At 37.8% G+C, this 18,381-nt stretch overlaps 1 protein-coding gene across 1 annotated transcript in view; it reads right to left on the bottom strand.

Annotated features, from left to right (window-relative positions):
- Positions 1 to 11,193, bottom strand: part of MARCHF1 (membrane associated ring-CH-type finger 1) — a 779,824-nt gene extending 768,631 nt beyond the window's left edge. Inside the window, exon 1 of the mRNA XM_032465582.1 lies at positions 11,125 to 11,193. The gene's annotated coding sequence lies outside the window, so the exon portion shown is untranslated. The remainder of the gene's footprint in view (positions 1 to 11,124) is intronic.
- Positions 11,194 to 18,381: the final 7,188 nt, after the last annotated feature.

Genomic DNA, 18,381 nt, shown 5'->3' with positions numbered 1-18,381 from the left:
AGAAAGAGGGTCTATGATCACTATTGTTAAGACTTGTTTTCTTACTTTTGGTCTAAAAAATAGGGAAAGCACTAGTATTCATATTTTGCAGATAAGGAAACCAGCATTCAAACATGTTAAGCAATTTCATTAGTCACCTCACTAGTGAATAGGGATTTCAATATTTTTCTGAGTTTGTTTTTCTGTCTAGGGGTGGTTATCTTCTACCATGAATGTCACAAGAAACAAATCAAAAAGTCCTAGACTTTACCTTTTACACTTGTTATTCAATATCTTAATAATCTGCCCAATTAATTCCTCCATTCCTGTCTTATTCCCTGTCATTGCTCATGGCACAAATCTTTCTTACATGTTGTACTCGCTAAATCAATACTTGCTTATCCACTTATTTATTATACGTCTAAAAATAAGACATATTCACAGGATTAAGAGATTTCATAAAAGATTAAGTTTAAAAGTAACCTATAAAAATAAACCAAGTTGGGAGGGGCGGGTATAGTGAAAGTGGTAAAGTGCATGCTTAGTTTGCACAAGATCCTGGGCTCAATCCCCAGTACCTCCTCTTAAAAAAAAAAAAAAAAAAAGAATAAATTAACCTAATTAACTCCACTACCCAAAAAAAAAAACTAAAAAATAATAATGATAAAGAAAAATAAGCCAAATTATCTCATCAAAATGGGAGAATAACTAGCAAGAGCTAATATATATATATATATATATACTATGCTAAATCTTAAAGGGTCATTTCACACTGTGTCTAGAATAAAACTTTGGGTTCTATTAAGGCAAAATTGCTAAGAAATATCAAAGGAAATATAGCTCTAAGTGGGAAATAATTTGTCTTTAGTTCCTTAAATTTCAAACTTGGGAGAAATTAGCAGAACCCAAACCCAAGCCTCTGTAAGTAAATAGAAATTTGACTCTATTAAACCTCAGTGCGGGAACTGAGTTGGGACTAACCACACGTGGCCGCGCCCTGGGCTTCAGGGCAGGCAGACTCCTGTGTACACTGTTCAAGGCAACTTCACGTCAAATTGTAGTTGAAATACTTTTAAAAGAGAAAAGTCTACCTTTTAATAATTCCACCCCCCTAAGAATCTACAGATAACTAGTGAAGCTACCCACATTTTATAACAACGTTACACTACTTAGATATGTAGAACTTATAAAGTCTTTGATACGATTTTTAGGAGATCACAAGCTAGGACAAAGAAACTGAGCAACAAATAAATGAATATCTCCCTCCCTTTTTTCAACTCTATTTAGAAATTTACTAACTTAAAATGATCGATTCCTACAGTTCTCATATTTTCCAAATATTCCTTACTTTCAATTTTGTTAATCAGTATACAGCATACAGTGTTCTCCCCAGATCCTTCATATACTTCTTTTTTTGCTAATATAGCATCTCATGTATTGGTGACGACCCTCCTTACTGCCACCAGCACACACAAACACAATCATGCACACGCACACACACTTCATTCTTTAATATCTGGGACATTTTGCCACAGTGGAACTAAGTCAGACTCCCCTGGCTTTCTCATCAGTATGCACCTGTCCTTCGGTGCATTCAGTCTTGCACATGTGCATTTGCTTGTGTGATTGTTTAATTAATTTCACAAAGTAAAACTCTCCAAAGAGACAGGAATCCTGCCACATTTTTGAATCAACATATCACCAAGACTTCACTGAATACACGGTGTAGCGTGGATCACCAGTATGTATATATTAAAGGGAACTTAAAAAGGAGAGAGGGTGGGAAATTAATTATTAGATAAACAGATGACCTCATAGTTACTAAAAAAATTATTTAAATAATCCCACTGGGTGACCTAAAAATGATGACTCTGTAAATAAAGTACTTTGAGAAATACTTTGTTCTAGCTTTTTTCTTATCATTTCCTCTCATTATGAATGGATGTGGCTTAGGCTTTAAGGCTGATTCTTTTTCTTGCTTTTTTTTTTCCATTCTCCTTGAAAGAATAAAAGCTTATTTACCACATTCTTTAGGCCAAGTTTCCTACAAAAGCAGTGTCTGAAAGAAAAACTTACATGCAAATAGTAGAAGGTGATCCCAGAGATAAGAAAGAAGCACCAGCTCTCAAGTAAACAGGCAAAAAAAAAAAAAAAAAAAAAAAAGCCAATACAGGTGTGTGGAGTTGGGTCATAATCATGGCCAACTGAGGTTCCACCCAACCTGGATCTTCTGGGGCCCTAGAGAAAGCCTCTCAGAACTGTTTCTATTTCATTTCCGCTCCTCCTACTTCTAGGCTGCATTTCCTGGGGCAGAGGGAGACATAAGAGCAGAAAGCAAAAGATACTCGGCACAAGCTCAAGGTAAGAATTCAGCAGGGCTGAGTCACTGCCTGCCTACAGTGTTTGCCACAGTCATAGACAGACACTCACAGTCAAGCAGGGCCCAAGAGGCACGTGAAACACCTATGAGAATCAAAGTTTGTGTATGTATGACTGAAACCATGCTGTGCACCAGAAATTGACACAACGTTGTAACTAACTATACTTCAATTTTTAAAATAATGGTTAAAAAAAAAAAAGTATCACTCACTGGAGTGTCAGTCCCAAACAATGAGCCAGCAACTGCACAGTACCTGTTTGATCACTCTCACCAAGCATCACTGAATTTCCTGATGGACCATAGAACCCTGAATGGAAGAGCTCATCTGGGCACTCTCCAACTTCCACCTGACTGTGTCCCGAAAAGCCAGTGGTTTCTCATATGTTGCCTGAGACATACAGTCACTTAGAAATAGCATTACATGTTTTCATTCACCTTGAGTACCCATCCATCCTAGACAGATTCAACAAAACTTCTAGGCTAATACATAGAAGTATAATTAATTTAGGTCATGCTTTAAGTGTGTCGTTAGAGACATGACTTCTAATACAACTGACCATGATTTATTACATTTATTCTGGAAGAAATGTATTCTGAGTTTTACCCATATACCAATTAGAAAAAAAGTTGATATATTATTACCTTGTTAACTCTGTTATACGCATATGATGAGATACCAGTCTGTATCTCCCGCTTTTTGGAGTAACAATTTGAAAAACAAAGGACAGTTGTTCCTAAGAAGAGGGAGGCTCCAGATGTCACATATTATTTATTCCTTATATGTAGAATTTATCTGAAGATTAGGATGATTCCTAAATCATGGGGCACTTACATTCAGACAGTGTTATTTTTTATACACAAATGTGTGTGTGTATCACTCCTAAGAAAAGAAAAGTTTTGCCAATTGTGTTCACTTACCATGAATTTAAATTTACTAGCCATTTGAATTATTGGGTTTCACTGTTGCTAAGTTCTACCTTGAAAAGGAAACAAACTGTTTCCAAATCATACTGTATATAATATAATCAATTAGTAGAATCTGACCTCTTTTTATAGGAATCCTTTTTTTAAATCAAATCGGCTTGGAGTCAGCTGTGTTGCCTAGGAACCTGTAGGCTGAGATTACTGCGATTCCTAACTCCAGCTTTATCACCAGGTCTTCATCTTTATCTTGCATCTCTACACATCTATTTTTGTAATTAGTGAAAAGTAATGGCCCACTTCAGCTGGCAGTATGGTGGAGCAACTCACAATGACCAACATTACTCTCTGGAACAACCAGAAAAGCAAGAGAAAAGAATAATTCTGTTAAAGACTAGAGGCTTCAAGACTCCAAATGAAGGCAGCATCTAAGAGGTCACTTGGATTTTTGAGGTTGCTTTTCTCCCCTGGGGTGGAGAATGGGAGCATTTGCCAATCTAAATACACAGCAAGATGCAATGACATGATACTATATATAGAAAACCCTAAAAGGTCCAGACAAAAACTACTAGAAATAATCAAAGAATTCAGCAAGGTAGCAGGTTACAAGATTAACATTCAAAAATTAGTTGCATTTCTTTACACTAACGATGAATCAGCAGGAAAAGAAAGTAAAGAAACAATCCATCCCCTTTAAGATAGCACCCAAAGTAATAAAATACCAAGGAGTAAATCTAACCAAGGAGGTGAAAGACTTATACATGGAAAACTATAAAATGCTGAATAAGGAAATTAAAGAAGACTTAAAAAAATGGAAAGGTATCCCATGCTCCTGGATTGGAAGAATCAATATTGTTAAAATGGTCATACTGCCCAAGGCAATCTACAGATTTAATGCAATCCCTATCAAATTAACCAGGACATATTTCACACAACTAGAACAAATCATAATACAATTTATATGGAACCACAAAAGACCTAGAATTGCCAAAGCATTACTGAAGAAAAAGAAAGAGGCTGGAGGAATAACCCTCCCAGACTTCAGATAATACTATAGAGCTACAGTAATCAAAACAACATGGTATTGGTACAAAAACAGACATATGGACCAATGGAACAGAATAGAGAGCCCAGAAATGAACCCACTAACTTTTGGTCAACTAATCTTCAACTAAGGAGGCAAGAATATACAATGGAATAAAGACAGTCTCTTCAGCAAATGGTGTTGGGAAAATTGGACAGCAGCATGTAACTCAATGAAGCTAGAACACTCCCTTACACCATACACAAAAATAAACTCAAAATGGATCAAAGACTTAAACATAAGACAAGATACAACAAACCTCTTAGAAGAAAATATGGGCAAAACATTATCTCACATCTCAAAAATGTTCTCCTAGAAGAGTCTACCCAAGCAACAGAAATAAAAGCAAGAATAAACAAATGGGACCTAATGAAACTTACAAGCTTCCGCACAGCAAAGGAAATCTTAAGTAAAACAAAACGACAACCTATGGAATGGGAGAACATTTTTGCAAATGAAACCGACAAAGGCTTGATCTCCAGTATATATAAGCAGCTCATATGACTTAATAAGAAAAAAACAAACAACCCAATCCCAAAATGGGCAGAAGACCTAAATAAGCAATTCTCCAAGGAAGACATACAGATGATCACTAGGCACATGAAAAAATGCTCAACATCACTAATTATCAGAGAAATACAAATCAAAACTACAATGAGGTATCACCTCACACCAGCCAGAATGGCCATCATTCAAAAGTCCACAAATGACAAATGCTGGAGAGGCTGTGGAGAAAAGGGAACCCTCCTACACTGCTGGTGGGAATGCAGTTTGGTGCAGCCACTGTGGAAAACAGTATGGAGATTCCTCAAAAGACTAGGAATAGACTTACCGTATGACCCAGGAATCCCACTCCTGGGCATATACCCAGAAGGAACCCTACTTCAAAATGACAGTAGCCAAGACATGGAAACAGCCTAAATGTCCATCAACAAATGACTGGATAAAGAAGCTGTGGTATATTTATACAATGAAATACTATTCAGACATAAAAACTGACAACATAACACCATTTGCAGCAACATGGATATTCCTGGAGAATGTCATTCTAAGTGAAGTAAGCCAGAAAGAGAAAGAAAAATACCATGTGAGATCGCTCATATGCAGAATCTAAAAAAACAAAAACAAACAAACAAAAAAACATAAATACAAAACAGAAACAGACTCATAGACATAGAATACAAACTTGTGGTTGCCAAGGGGGAATGGGGTAGGAAGGGACAGACCGGGATTTCAAAATGCAGAATAGATAAACAAGATTATACTGTATAACACAGGGAAATATATACAAGATCTTATGGTAGCTCACAGCGAAAAAAAAATGTGACAATGAATATATGTGTGTTCAAGTATAAGTGAAAATTGTGCGCCACATTGGAACTTTGACACAACATTGTAAAATGATTATAACTCAATCTAAAAAATGTTAAAATAAAATAAAATAATAAACACACAGCCCGAGAAAAGGACTACTGATGTGGGATAGGGAATCCAGCAGAAATTTTGGCTGTTTTTTGGGAGCCAAAGATAAAAGATTAGTGAGAGGAGGAGCCAGGATCACAGTGACCAAACACGAAGATGGCACATGCTTGTTTTCACTCATTATGATATTTGCAGAGTCTGAAGTTGCACATGCGTTTGGCGTCTAAGACACTAAGAAGAAAGCTTCTGAAATGAAGGGCAGGATTCTCAGAGGTCTTGCCCTGACTAACTGTGCTTAGTACTTGTGGATACACCAGTGGAAGGCTCTGGATGTCTGTGCCTCGGCAGCTGAGTACCCCTGCAGGGGACAGAGTCCACTAGGACTAGAGTTAGCTCGATCACTGATTGGATGGATGGCAATGATTGGCCACCTCTCCATTTTATCTGCTTAGCAGAAGAAATGTTGACAACTCTTTGAACTTGGATGAATCATCTGGAGCCTCTACAATTTTTATACACAATTACTAAAATCCAGAGAAAAGAGTGCCACTGAAAAGAAGCTCGCAGTAATTCAGTTGTTGGCAATAGCAGACAAAAACTTAAAAATAATCCTGATTAGCATGTGCAAAGTCACAGAAAAAGATGGAGAAAATGGAGAAATTAGTATCCACAGAAAGAATGAAATGCACATTTGAAAACAGAAAACTATAGTAATTAGAGTAACAACCCACAGGCGAGCCTGACAGCATAACAGGCACAGTGAAGGAGAATATTAGTAAACTAGAAAAAAAGGTCAAATGAGAATTTCCAAATAAGCATAGAGAAAAATAAAAAGTGGAAGAGTGAAACAAATATAAGAGCCATGCTGGGCACAGTGAAACTATGTGTTAAACGTATAATTGAGATTTCAGAAAAGGAGAAAAGGAGGCAGGAGAGCCATATATCAAAAATCCACCATGAATTTCACTTGATGAAAGACATCAACCCACAAATTCAAGAAGCTCTCCAAACTCCAAGAAAGATAAACCAAAAGAAAATCATACGTAAGAACACCAAAGTAAAACTGAAAAAAAAAATAATAAAGACAAATGAAAAATTTTAAATCAGCCATAAAGACACATTACCTTTAATGGAAGACTGGCAGGTCTGACAGAAGCCAGAGTCAGACTCCCAGAAATGGTAAATAATCTTATGGTTAACTGGGAAAAAGGGTAAGGAAGGGATAAATTTGGAAGTTTGAGATTTGCAAAGGAAACTACTATAAACAAAAATAGATAAAAACAAATTTCTTCTGTGTAACACAGGGAACCATATTCAATATCTTATAATAACTTTTAATGAAAAAGAATATGAAAACAAATATATATATATATGTATATTTATAAGCATGACTGGGACATTGTGCTGTACACTAGAAATTGATACATTGTAACTGACTACACGCACTTTAAAAAAAAATTAACTATCATTAAAAAAAAAAGAAAAGAAAGAAAACCAAGGTAAAATGTGGAAAGAAAATAACTACCAAACAAAAATTCTTTGCCCAGATTAAATAGTCTTTAAAAATAAAGGCTATATAAAAATATTTTAGACACATAGAGAGTGAGATAGTTTGTTGACAGGAAATGTGCAATAAAAAAGATATATGACAACCTACATAACAATTTTTATGAAAATTATAACAAGTGAATCATTGAGAATGCCCCTAATTGAAAATACCAGATGTTTAAAATTGAAAGCACAAACTAAATTCAACCTTCATAGAACATTACTTCTCTAACTGAAAATATCTGAAGTTTAACAGTTAACTAATTAACAATATTTGTTAGATAGTTCTTTCTCTAGTATTGAAATCGCTTCTGCACGCTCTCTCATTTACTGCGCACCATTCCCTGTGGGAAAGGCAGGGCAGGATACTGTCATCTTTATTTTATGTAAAATGATACCACTATTCAAGAGGCTCAGAGGCTCACCCTCAATCAGAAGACCAAGTCAAAGCCAGAACACATGCTTCCTACTCAGTGCTCAGCACTCTGACACTGGGAAGTGGAAACTGAATTAATAGTATCAAGGAAGTCCATTAAGTTGCAAAATGTTTCCAATATGTAACAATGGCATAATTCTGGCTCCTGGGAATTTTTTTCTCATTAAAAAAATGTCCCTTTAAAAATCATAAGATAAAAAATTATCTTAGCCCTATTAATAAGATATCATCATGTTCCTAAATATTTTAATGATTCCAAAACTGTTGATTTTTCACTCTGAAATTATAATTCCAGAAAAAGCTGAAATGCCAAAACCTTTCAGCCAAAAAGCTTTTACTGACCAATTTCCATATCCAAGGCCTACACAAAAGTTAAAATCACAATGTTTTGTGATCCATAAAGCATCCTTAAGCTAGAATTTGAATTACACCACAGAAAAGACCATAAAACAAATTTCTGATTGAGTTCAAGACACAATTTTGCCTCAAGGAAAGTGAAGAGAGTTTTACTGTATCACAGAAATCCTACATTATCTGTTCAAATCAGACACCTGAAACAATGAAAGTAAGGGGCCACAAAATAGTATAAACTTAATGCCTCAGACATAATCTTTTCTTGGAAATCTTCCAGTATTCTGACACAATGCTCTTGTCCATGACCTTGGGACATCACCATTGCCTACTCTGGAAAATGTACTATATATATTATAGTTTTGTTACTGTCTTGTAACACAGATCCCTCCCCTTCCTCTCATCTTTCCCAATTCAGAGTCCTAGTGTAACAAAATAGCCAAAATATTTGTGAACCACATTAAAAAAAAGTAGGAGAATGTTACTTCATATGTTTTCAAAAATAATGTTGTACCACCTATCAAATATACCAAACAATATATGTTTATAAGATACTTACATTTTCTAAGGACTTTCCTCACATATTCTAGTACATGTGTAGTGAAGTAGCAAAATATTCTTGACCTTCTGGGATAAACACTTTTGAAATATGATGAAAGATTTCCAATATAAAATATAACCTGTTACCCTTAATGTACATTTCCATATAAAGGGGGTAAAACACCTTAATGTTAAAGGAAATAGCACTGGCCAGAAACCATGAGCCAGTTACCATATACCTCCTGCTTATCACTGTTGGCTGATTGTGAGATCAGAATTATATGCATTTTACAGAAATGTACATTATTATGTCGAGTACAGCCCATCCCATGAGCACATCAGCAGATTGTATGTTCACTGAGCGAGTTTTAAAGAGATTCTGGTACTACAGTATTTAAGGAAACCAGCCAATGAGAGCGACAGGCTCTATAGCAAACTTCAGGTAAAGGTCTCTACGCTTTACTATAAAGAAATGAGTACAATAAAGTTAGGAAGAAATAAAACTTTTGAAGAAACAGGTGGAGCCCTTGTCATAAGAAGTCAGAAAACAAATAATAAAGTAAAAAGTTTATTTCTGAGATGATGTTGCTGCCAAGCCCTGAAGTCCTGGATAAAGAATGGCTCTCTCTGGTTACATCACGGGCCTCTCCATGTAACACAACACAATCAAACATTCAGTTACGCCCTTCCCAGGAGGAGAGACAAGCGTGTAAAAGCGACAACGAGCAAAACTGATGTGACATCCTCTGAGATAGATCTTAGTTCCGCCGTTTATATTTAGTAAAACCTCCTCCCATTATCTTATCCAGGTTCTTTTTTACTTCCACCACATTTCTTAATCCAATCACTTTCTATCATATCCGTTCTGCAAAGACCTCAAATTTATCAGAAGAGCAATCACTGATGAAGAAAATTTACTTTGATACCTCTGGCCGAGAAAAGCTTACTTAGGTACACCTGTCTTTAAAGAAAAATAAACAATCTGAAAGAAAAGCAGCACGTCTTCAATAAAAAGAAATTAAAATGACCCTTCGGATTATAACCGTGACTGTTACTTTCTTATACCCTAATATTATCTTAAATGCTGAAATATCAAATCTGCATACCAAGAATCTCGTTAGTATTCAGAGATCCCTTATTATACACTGAAGTCATGAATATGAAATAGCTCTTAAAATTTTAATTATTTTAGATTCCAATGGCAGTGGATGAAACTTCCCCCAAAATGAAGTAACTGAACCCTGAAGTAGCAAACTTTCACTTCCTTCCACCTTATTCACAAAGGTTTCCTTTTGGAAATAAATTGACATTAAAATCAAATACGCCAATGGGTATGGCTACTTTTCTGGGATCTGAACATTGGACTCTGCCCAAACAGGAAGGATTCATCGGTAAAACATGGGTGAAAGCCGCAGGCGGCGCGGAGGCGTGGGTGCGGGCACGGCGGTTACCAGTCTCAGAGGTGGCACCGCTCTAACCTAAGGGACTTGAGCCGGTTCCCAGTTCTTTCCTCTGTCAGCCCGCAGAGCTCTGTCATAGACCATCTTCCGGATCTCAGAAATATTTACAAAGCAAATCTCTTCCGGAACTACTGAATAACAAAAGGGATTGCAGGAAGACGCGGATCCCCCTAACTATAAACTGGACGTGCCTCCAACTGCATCCACCTGCCACAAACAAGCCTGGAGAAAAGCGCTTTGGCAACCAGAAAACAGAGCGAGAGTGAGTCTCCCTAAGTTTGCTCTTTCACTCAGAACACTTGGGGACAAAACTTGGGTTTCTTCTACCTCGATTGGTCACTTCACTTCCTGGAGCTTAAGAAGCTCGCTCTGCATCTGGACTACTGCGACACTCACCCGTGGGCGCAAGACCCTTCTGGCGTCTCAGTCCCGCCCGCAGTAGCAACGCGCTGGCATCCCTGTCGGGCGGAGGGTGCCAGGACCCGATCCCCCTCGACGGTCGCCGAGAGCCCGACGCAGGGCTGAGCGCCCCGGCGCCAACCCAAGACAAAGGCTGCGCTCTGCGGCCGGCGGCGCGCCCTCCGCGGAGAATCGGTGTCCGAGCCCGTCAAGCCCACGCCGGAGCCTGTCAAGGGACTGTCATCTATTCCGCGCTGTCCGAGGGGCGCGGTCGGTGACTAGCATGAAGCGGGTGTCAGCAGCGGCCGCGCACCGGGCACCCACCAGAAACCGCTGGCGCGCAGGGCGAGCGCCGGCGGGCAGGTGGGCAAGGGTAACCGCCCAGGCAGCCGCGGAAGAGGTGGGTCCCAGCACCACCGCGAACGCGGGCTGGGGGCCCCCGCTCCTGCAAGGACTCTCCGGGCACCGGCACCTGCTGCCTGCGCTCTGGCGCTGGCGCCACGCCAAGCCCCGCTCGGGTCGTGGACCCAGGCGCCCGGGACGGCGGGCTGAGCAGGTGCCGACTCGCAGCGTCGCTGCCTGGAGGATCTTCACGGTCACTCACCGGCGGAGAGCGAAGCCGCTCAGGCGGCCGCGGGGCTGCGCGCCGCCCGCATCCCGGGGCGCAGGCATCCTCCCATCCTTTGTCAGCGGCGGGCGGAGCGCGCCTACCCGGCTGGCGGACGGACGGCCGGCGGCAGGCAGCCGACTCCGGCTCCTCTTCCCAGCCTCTCCCCTCCTCTCCCCCCTCCCCTCCTCCGTCCCCCTCGCGGAGCCGGCACTCACTCGCTCCCATGATGTCATCCGGTGGAAATCTGCCATGCTCAAAGACTGGCTAACCCGGCGCGCACGCGGAGACGCAGAGCGGGCGGAGGCGGCGTGGAGCCGGAGGCGCACCCGCGAGCCCGGCGGGCCAGGATCGCGGGAGTCAAGGACAGGACCCGGAGGGGTCTGCCGAAAGGTCGCTCCCAGGGTGTGTGCGGGCAGAGTTGGGGTGGAGCCTACGAAAAGTGCGGGTGCTGCTGCAAGGATGTCTACCAAGGTGCTCAGACTGACAGCAGATGCTGAGGGCGAGGAGAAAGTTTTTTGGCTTCTCAGAGGCTCCTGCGCCCCAGCACGCCAATGGACACCTACGTTGCAGCCAGGAGGACGACCAGAACCTCCAGGACTCCGGAGCCCCAGCCTTAGTGAGAAAGTTTAGGATGTCTGGCCGGTGGTAGCCTCAGGGACGAGCAGCTCGAAGGATGAAGAAAAAGGCGTGTACTGTTTATGGGCGAAAGAATCTGAAACAAAGCGCTGGGAAACTAAGGGCCGCGATGACCCAGGAAATTAACATGGAAAAGACTGCGGCTCCCTAGGGAGAAGCCAAAAGCAGAAATTCATCCGTGGCCTTGCTTTGTGCCTCCTTTCCTCCCCACCAAATACTGTTGGACACCCTAGAGATGACTTCCTTTTGGCTTGGCCCCAGGGACAGCTGCAGCTGATAAAACCATTTAAATCGCAAGAGGTTCATTAAGAGCCATAAAAGATGTGTTGCTAATTTTTTGCTTAATATTCTATATAATGTCAATAGACGTTTTTATCAGAGGAATAAGAAAACAGCCTCAGTACTTCTGAAGTTTCCCTGGTATTAAGGGAAACACACACACACACACACACACACACACACACACACACACACACACACACACATACACACACACACAACCCCAGACCTGAGATCCAGACCTACATCAATCTAGGATGACTTCATGTTAAAAAATTCTGGCTATTCAGAGAACAGAGCTTAACAAGTGATAGCTTGTGCCCTTATCAATCAATGCTTCAAAGAATCTCTTGAGGTCCACAGTATTACCTACCACTCTCCTGGAAGACGCTAAGGACCCAGAGGAGACCACCAGCAGACAATGCTGATAAGGCAGGCTGCCCTGAGAGTCCTAGGTAGGAACAGGCACTTTGCCACCAGGTTCATCCACCATCACCCTTTATAAGGAGAGACGAGGAACAGCATTTATTGAAAATACGGGTGCAATGAGGAACTCCTTAATCTTTGTAAACACAAGGACACAATATAATAACAACTTGAAGGCTCATCACTGTATTAAACAGATGTTATTATACATTATGAAATTGTGAGATCCACCAGGATTTTTCTTAGGAAAAGTTAATAAATTGTAAAAAAGCAGAATCAGAAATTGTTTTTAAAAATAAAGTATCAAAAAGGCCATGATGCATATAGTTTGTAAATAATACAGGAAATCTGCAAGTGTTAGTTTTCATTTATTTATGTTCAAATTGAAATGTTTGGGTATCATTAATATATTAGAAATAAATACTTAGCATCCTTGTTAACATCCTTACTTTTAAAAAAATACATTTTATGGCTGAGTAGCATGCATTTTACATGTCTTTTTGTACTTTCCTTCAACTCAGCCATAAAAAAGAATGAAATAATGCCATTTGCAGGAACATGGATGGACCTGGATATTGTCATACTAAGTGAAGTAAACCAGAAAGAGAAAGAAAAATACCGTATGATATCACTCGTATGTGAAATCTAAAAAAATTTAAAAAGAGGACACTAATGAACGCATCTACAAAACAGAAACAGACTCGCAGACATAGTAAACAATCATGTTTACCAGGGGAAAGGGGGTGGGAAGGGGTAGATTTGGGAGTTTGAGATTTGCAAATGTTAGCCACTATATATAAAAATAGATTATAAAAAAACATATTTCTTCTGTATAGCGTAGAGAACTATACTCAATATCTTGTTACAAGCTTTAATGAAAAGGAATATAAGTATGTATATACATGACTGGGACATTATGCTGTATACTAGGAACTGACACATTGTAACCGACTATACGTCAGTAAAAAATAAAATAAAATGCATAAGAAACTTTTAGAAACAAATATTTTTAAAGGTCAAAATAATGAAGAATTTTAAAATTTACAGCAACTAGATGAAAAAGAACTAAGAGAGGTAAGAATTTGGTAATGTGAGCAATGACCATCTTTGAGAATACACAAACAATCTAATTGCTTGAAAAGTGGTAATTAGAACTGTTAATGATGCTGTTCTAAGTATATCAGAAGGTTAAGTTGTAAACCTTCTTTCCTAGATTGCTTCTCTGTTGCCCCATCTATCTTCATTGCTTCTGTTTCTCTTACTGTTCTTCTCGATTCACTGGCCTAATACACAAATGGGAGACAAGAACAAGGTCAGTAGAAGGTTAGCAGATCTGGGGAACTCAGACAACCAAAAAGATCAGAAAATGTATCCTTCAACTTTTTTTAACCACTGTTTTAAAGGGTTAAAGCAAAACCTCTATCTCTTACTTTAAGAAAAATGAAATGCATTCATATGTGTTCATTTATTTGGTCCTAAGGAAAGTCTTAAGTTGTATGATTCTGGCCTTCTTTGAGAATTAAATTTATTGTGCCGTGGTCCTCACCACAGCCCTTGATTTTAGCAAAGTAAATTTACTACATCTCTTCAAGAACTTCTTTCTCAGTGTGTGTTAACCTACCAAGATCCTTGCCTATGCCACTGACATTTCCCACTTCTGAGCATTTTTTTTCTTTATTTGTAATTTTTAAGTCGTGCTGCTTGAATATTTCAAGATATTTTTTATCCAAGTTGGTAGCTATAAATAACTAAAATAAAGCATCCAATTGTTACATCGAAAGAAGTCTCAAAATTCTTAGGAAAAATTGACATCCAAACTCAAATCTTGCAAACCTAACTTGCGTTCTAATTTCATTTAAATGGTGAATATATTATTAAAGGTTGAAATTGAAGATTCAGAGTGGAAATATTAACTCTGCCTCAATTATTGATGCTCTGCTGCACTGTTTCATACTGATACATGATTGTCTGCACAAAAACAGCGACTGTTCTGGGGGGAAATAAACATATTTTAGTATTTTCCCTTGTGGATTTCACGAAATATGAAATATTTATTCTTTGGTTTTATCCAAATTAATAGATTCACTAATAGCTAGTAACTTTTTCAAAGCAAGTTTTCCTAGGTATGAATTTATTATTACATAATAAGCAAAACTAGTATTATTAAGCCCTTATGACATGTCAGATACTGTGCTGAGTGCTAACATGCATTAGTCCACTTGAAATTTAAAACTGCCATGACACGAATATCTTATTAACTGCTCTTGAAGATGAGGAAACAGATACCTGAAGAGGTTACAAGAATTGTCCAGGCAACTAAACCAGTAGCAAGTCGGATTTAAGATTTTATTCTATCAACTTAACACATAAAGACTGTCCCTGTAATAGCATACTAGCAAGTTTTAGATATTTTTTCTCTAAAAAAATTAAAACCATGATGATTTTCTATATACATATTCTACTTAGTAAGGTGGACAACATGCTTTTGTGAACTTTTCCATCAGTTACTCAATCCATCATAAAAAATTTATTTCCATTATCCCTGTTAATGAAACACTTCCAAAATTATTTACAAAGAAAAGAAATCTCAGTATACCAAATAAATTTTAGTTTCTTATCTCTCCTTAAAGAGTTTCAGACCGAAAGCAAGATGTGGTGACTCTATACTTGGAGACAGATCACAGTAAAATGAAATTTGAAAAAAGAACCATAAACAACTTAAATAAAGACGAAGTCTACCTCAGCAACTCACTTTTCCATACAATGAGTCCACTAGTGGATCTGGGAAGGCAAACACACATCCAAAGGGAGGCTTCCCTCCCTACTGTGGATATTAACAAGGAAAATCGATCCTTTTACACATTGTATCTCAAAGGATCCATTTGTTTGTATCATTGAAAATAATATTCCTTGGACACAGATGTATAACCAAGCTTCTTTAAATAGAAAGGTTTAGTATATAGATTTTTTTTCCTGAAGTCCCTTTTTATCTTTCCTTTTTGATAATTGGCTGATGTTCAGCAACACAAGGGTTATTTGAATGGATTTGTGGAAAGGTCAAAAGGTACACATTACAGATTATCATTCTTTGAAGGTATGCTGCTAACCTAGCTTTTTGTATTATTGATTTCTTATTTATGAAATAAAAATGTAAACAAATAATGGGAATCCTTATATTCATAATCTATGTAAGCAGAGAAATTAATTTATTGCACACATGTGATCTAAATATTAATGTTATCCTGACTCTGGCTTCAGTATGTCCTTCTGTCAGTAAACATGCTTATTTTACAGGACAGGTGGCCCATCCCATGTCATTTTCCAGGTGCTCATTTTCCAGATGCTCTGTCTCAGGTGTCTGTAGCCGGTCATTGGCAGTAACACGGCACAGAAGTGGTCATCATAGAGGAAACACTTGTTTAAAGGTAGAGGAAATGATGAGGAAAAAGTCTCGACACGGGCACACTGCTTGCGACAAGAAAAAGGAAACTATGTACAACAGCAGGCTATGAAAAAATGTACAGTATACAATGTCTCCTAAAATTAAAGTATTCTGAAAATAGAGATGCTGGTTTTCCTAAACATATGTCAATTCCTCATCATATTAAGTGGGAATTTTTCTTAGTCAAATGCTCATGATATTCAGCTGTTATAGTAACATCAGTGATCTGCCTTCAATATTTCCACCCAGATCTTGTGATCATGTATATATCTTCAAATTTCTTCAATTACCTTTGCTGATCCCCTGTACAGGCATGGAATTAAGAACAACACAGAAAAGAATATTCACACACAGGGAGATAGTTCTCTGATTTTTGAATCATAGTTCTTAATCTTATAGCAGACTACTTTTCTAAGACTACATTTTTTTAACTATTATGAGAGAAAAATGCTGATAAAACATATTTACTAAGGAAAGACTCCAATAAGCATTCATGATTTTTGAAGTCTACTTTAATTCCCAAACTACAGCAAGAGCCATATGGAAAGGACTCAAAGTGCTACAACCTTGCTTCTGGACCTGACTCTCCTAGTGATGTATTTTATGGCTTAAGCAATTCATTTAACCTAGCCACTTTATCTTTCTCATTTGAGAAAGGAAGTTAATGACCTCTGTCTTACTTGAGAAGATTTTATGAGAAAAGAGAGTGGAAGTGTGATACAAAGATAGTAATAATTGTAACAGATCTAAATGGGGTCTCCTGAGCTGTATCTCGTACAGATAAAAGGAACAGTCAATTATGTTTGGTTGATTTTGGTGACTAGGTCAGGAAGGGAGAGAAAGAAGAGGAGAAGGGGGAAAAGGAAGATGTATTCTGTTGGGGCTCTTTCCAACAGATGTAAAAATGGAGCAGTGAAAAGAGGCTGGCCTTCGAAAAGGTTCTAACTCCAGTTTTGGCATTCACTATTCCTTGATTAATATCTTCATCTCTCTGGACCTCACTTTGTCCTGTAAAATACAACTAAGTTTTTTTCTTAATTTATTGCAATGTTTCTGAAATCAAGGTGTGTACAACTCTAGAGTAATTTTAATACAGTGTTATTTCTTACCACTTCTTAAAAGTTATTAATTATAACAATAATTGGTGATACAGTCTCAAAGAAATACAACAGCTATCTCAAAAAAGGAGGGAGAAATTGCTCTGCTTTATTAATGATATATCCAAACATCCTGAACAGAACTTGGAGATTGTTGGTTGAATGAGTGAGTGTATGACTGAGTCATCAAGATGGTTAACTAAAATTACAGAATATATATGTATATATATATATAATACCTAAGATGATGCCTGGCATTTAGCAGCTGATGAATAACTAATATAGCACCAAATCCTGGATTCGGAGACTAATTGCATTCTAAAGCTTTTTATTCATTTATCCTATAAGAGAGAAAATATTTGCTATATAATGTATTTTGTGTTATATCTCCAAAGGGGTTCGAGTCAGCACCCTGAAATCAAACACAGCAGCATAATATACAAAGTTCACACCATTCGTGATAAAAGCAGCCAAGTCTGTTCAAGTCACATTGTGCAAATAAGTCACAAAATTTTTTTTCAATATTCAGAGATTTCTAGATTTTAGAATTTAGACAAATAGTTATAAATAATGATGGTTAATATTTATTGAATACCTACTAAATGTTAAGTTCTGCTTCAAGCTCATTATGTAATTAACTTAATTAAACCTCAAAACAAACTTCTGAAGTATGTACCATTATTATTCCCATTTTTATAAAAGAGAAACCTGATGCACAAAGAGGTTAAATCACTTGCTCTATTTGGTTTATGAACCAAAATAAGTCTGGAAGGATTTGTGTTAAACATTGTAAAAATAAAATTAAATGAACAAGAGTATGTTGATAGACATTTATCTCAGTAGAAAAGGAATTTCTAAGCTATAAGCAATAAAGGAAATAAAAACCTTGAAAGAGTAACATATTTTATTAAATAACAAAATTTCTTGAGTATCAAAAATTTAAAGTTTAATAAACTGTCTTAAACATTTGCAACAAATTGTTGGCATATTAAACATATAGAGAGAGCATACAAATCAATAAACAGTGCTAAGACCTCAGCAGATGAGAAGGAAAGAGACAAAAAAAAAAAAAAAATCACAAAAAAAGGAATGCCAGTAGCAAAAAAAGTGTGAAAATTCAAGTCTGAAGTTCAAAGTTAAAAACTGAGATACAATTTTTCAAGTATCAAGTAATATTTTTATGACTTGTAATACATGCCAAATGCTTTAAGATTTCCCATAGACTTTGAGGTAGTAATTTGATTTTTTAAAAATTTACTATAGAGAAATAACCTGAAAAATATGGGAAACATCTGCAAAGATGTTCATTAAAGAGTAATTTATAATATCAAGAAGAAAAAAAAAAAAAAAGGGAACCAGTGCTTTTAAGGT

Source organism: Camelus ferus, chromosome 2, assembly GCF_009834535.1.
Source record: "Camelus ferus isolate YT-003-E chromosome 2, BCGSAC_Cfer_1.0, whole genome shotgun sequence".
NCBI lineage: Eukaryota > Metazoa > Chordata > Mammalia > Artiodactyla > Camelidae > Camelus > Camelus ferus.
The sequence above is the reverse complement of the archived record's forward strand: the minus strand, read 5'-3'. Positions and strand labels throughout refer to the sequence as shown.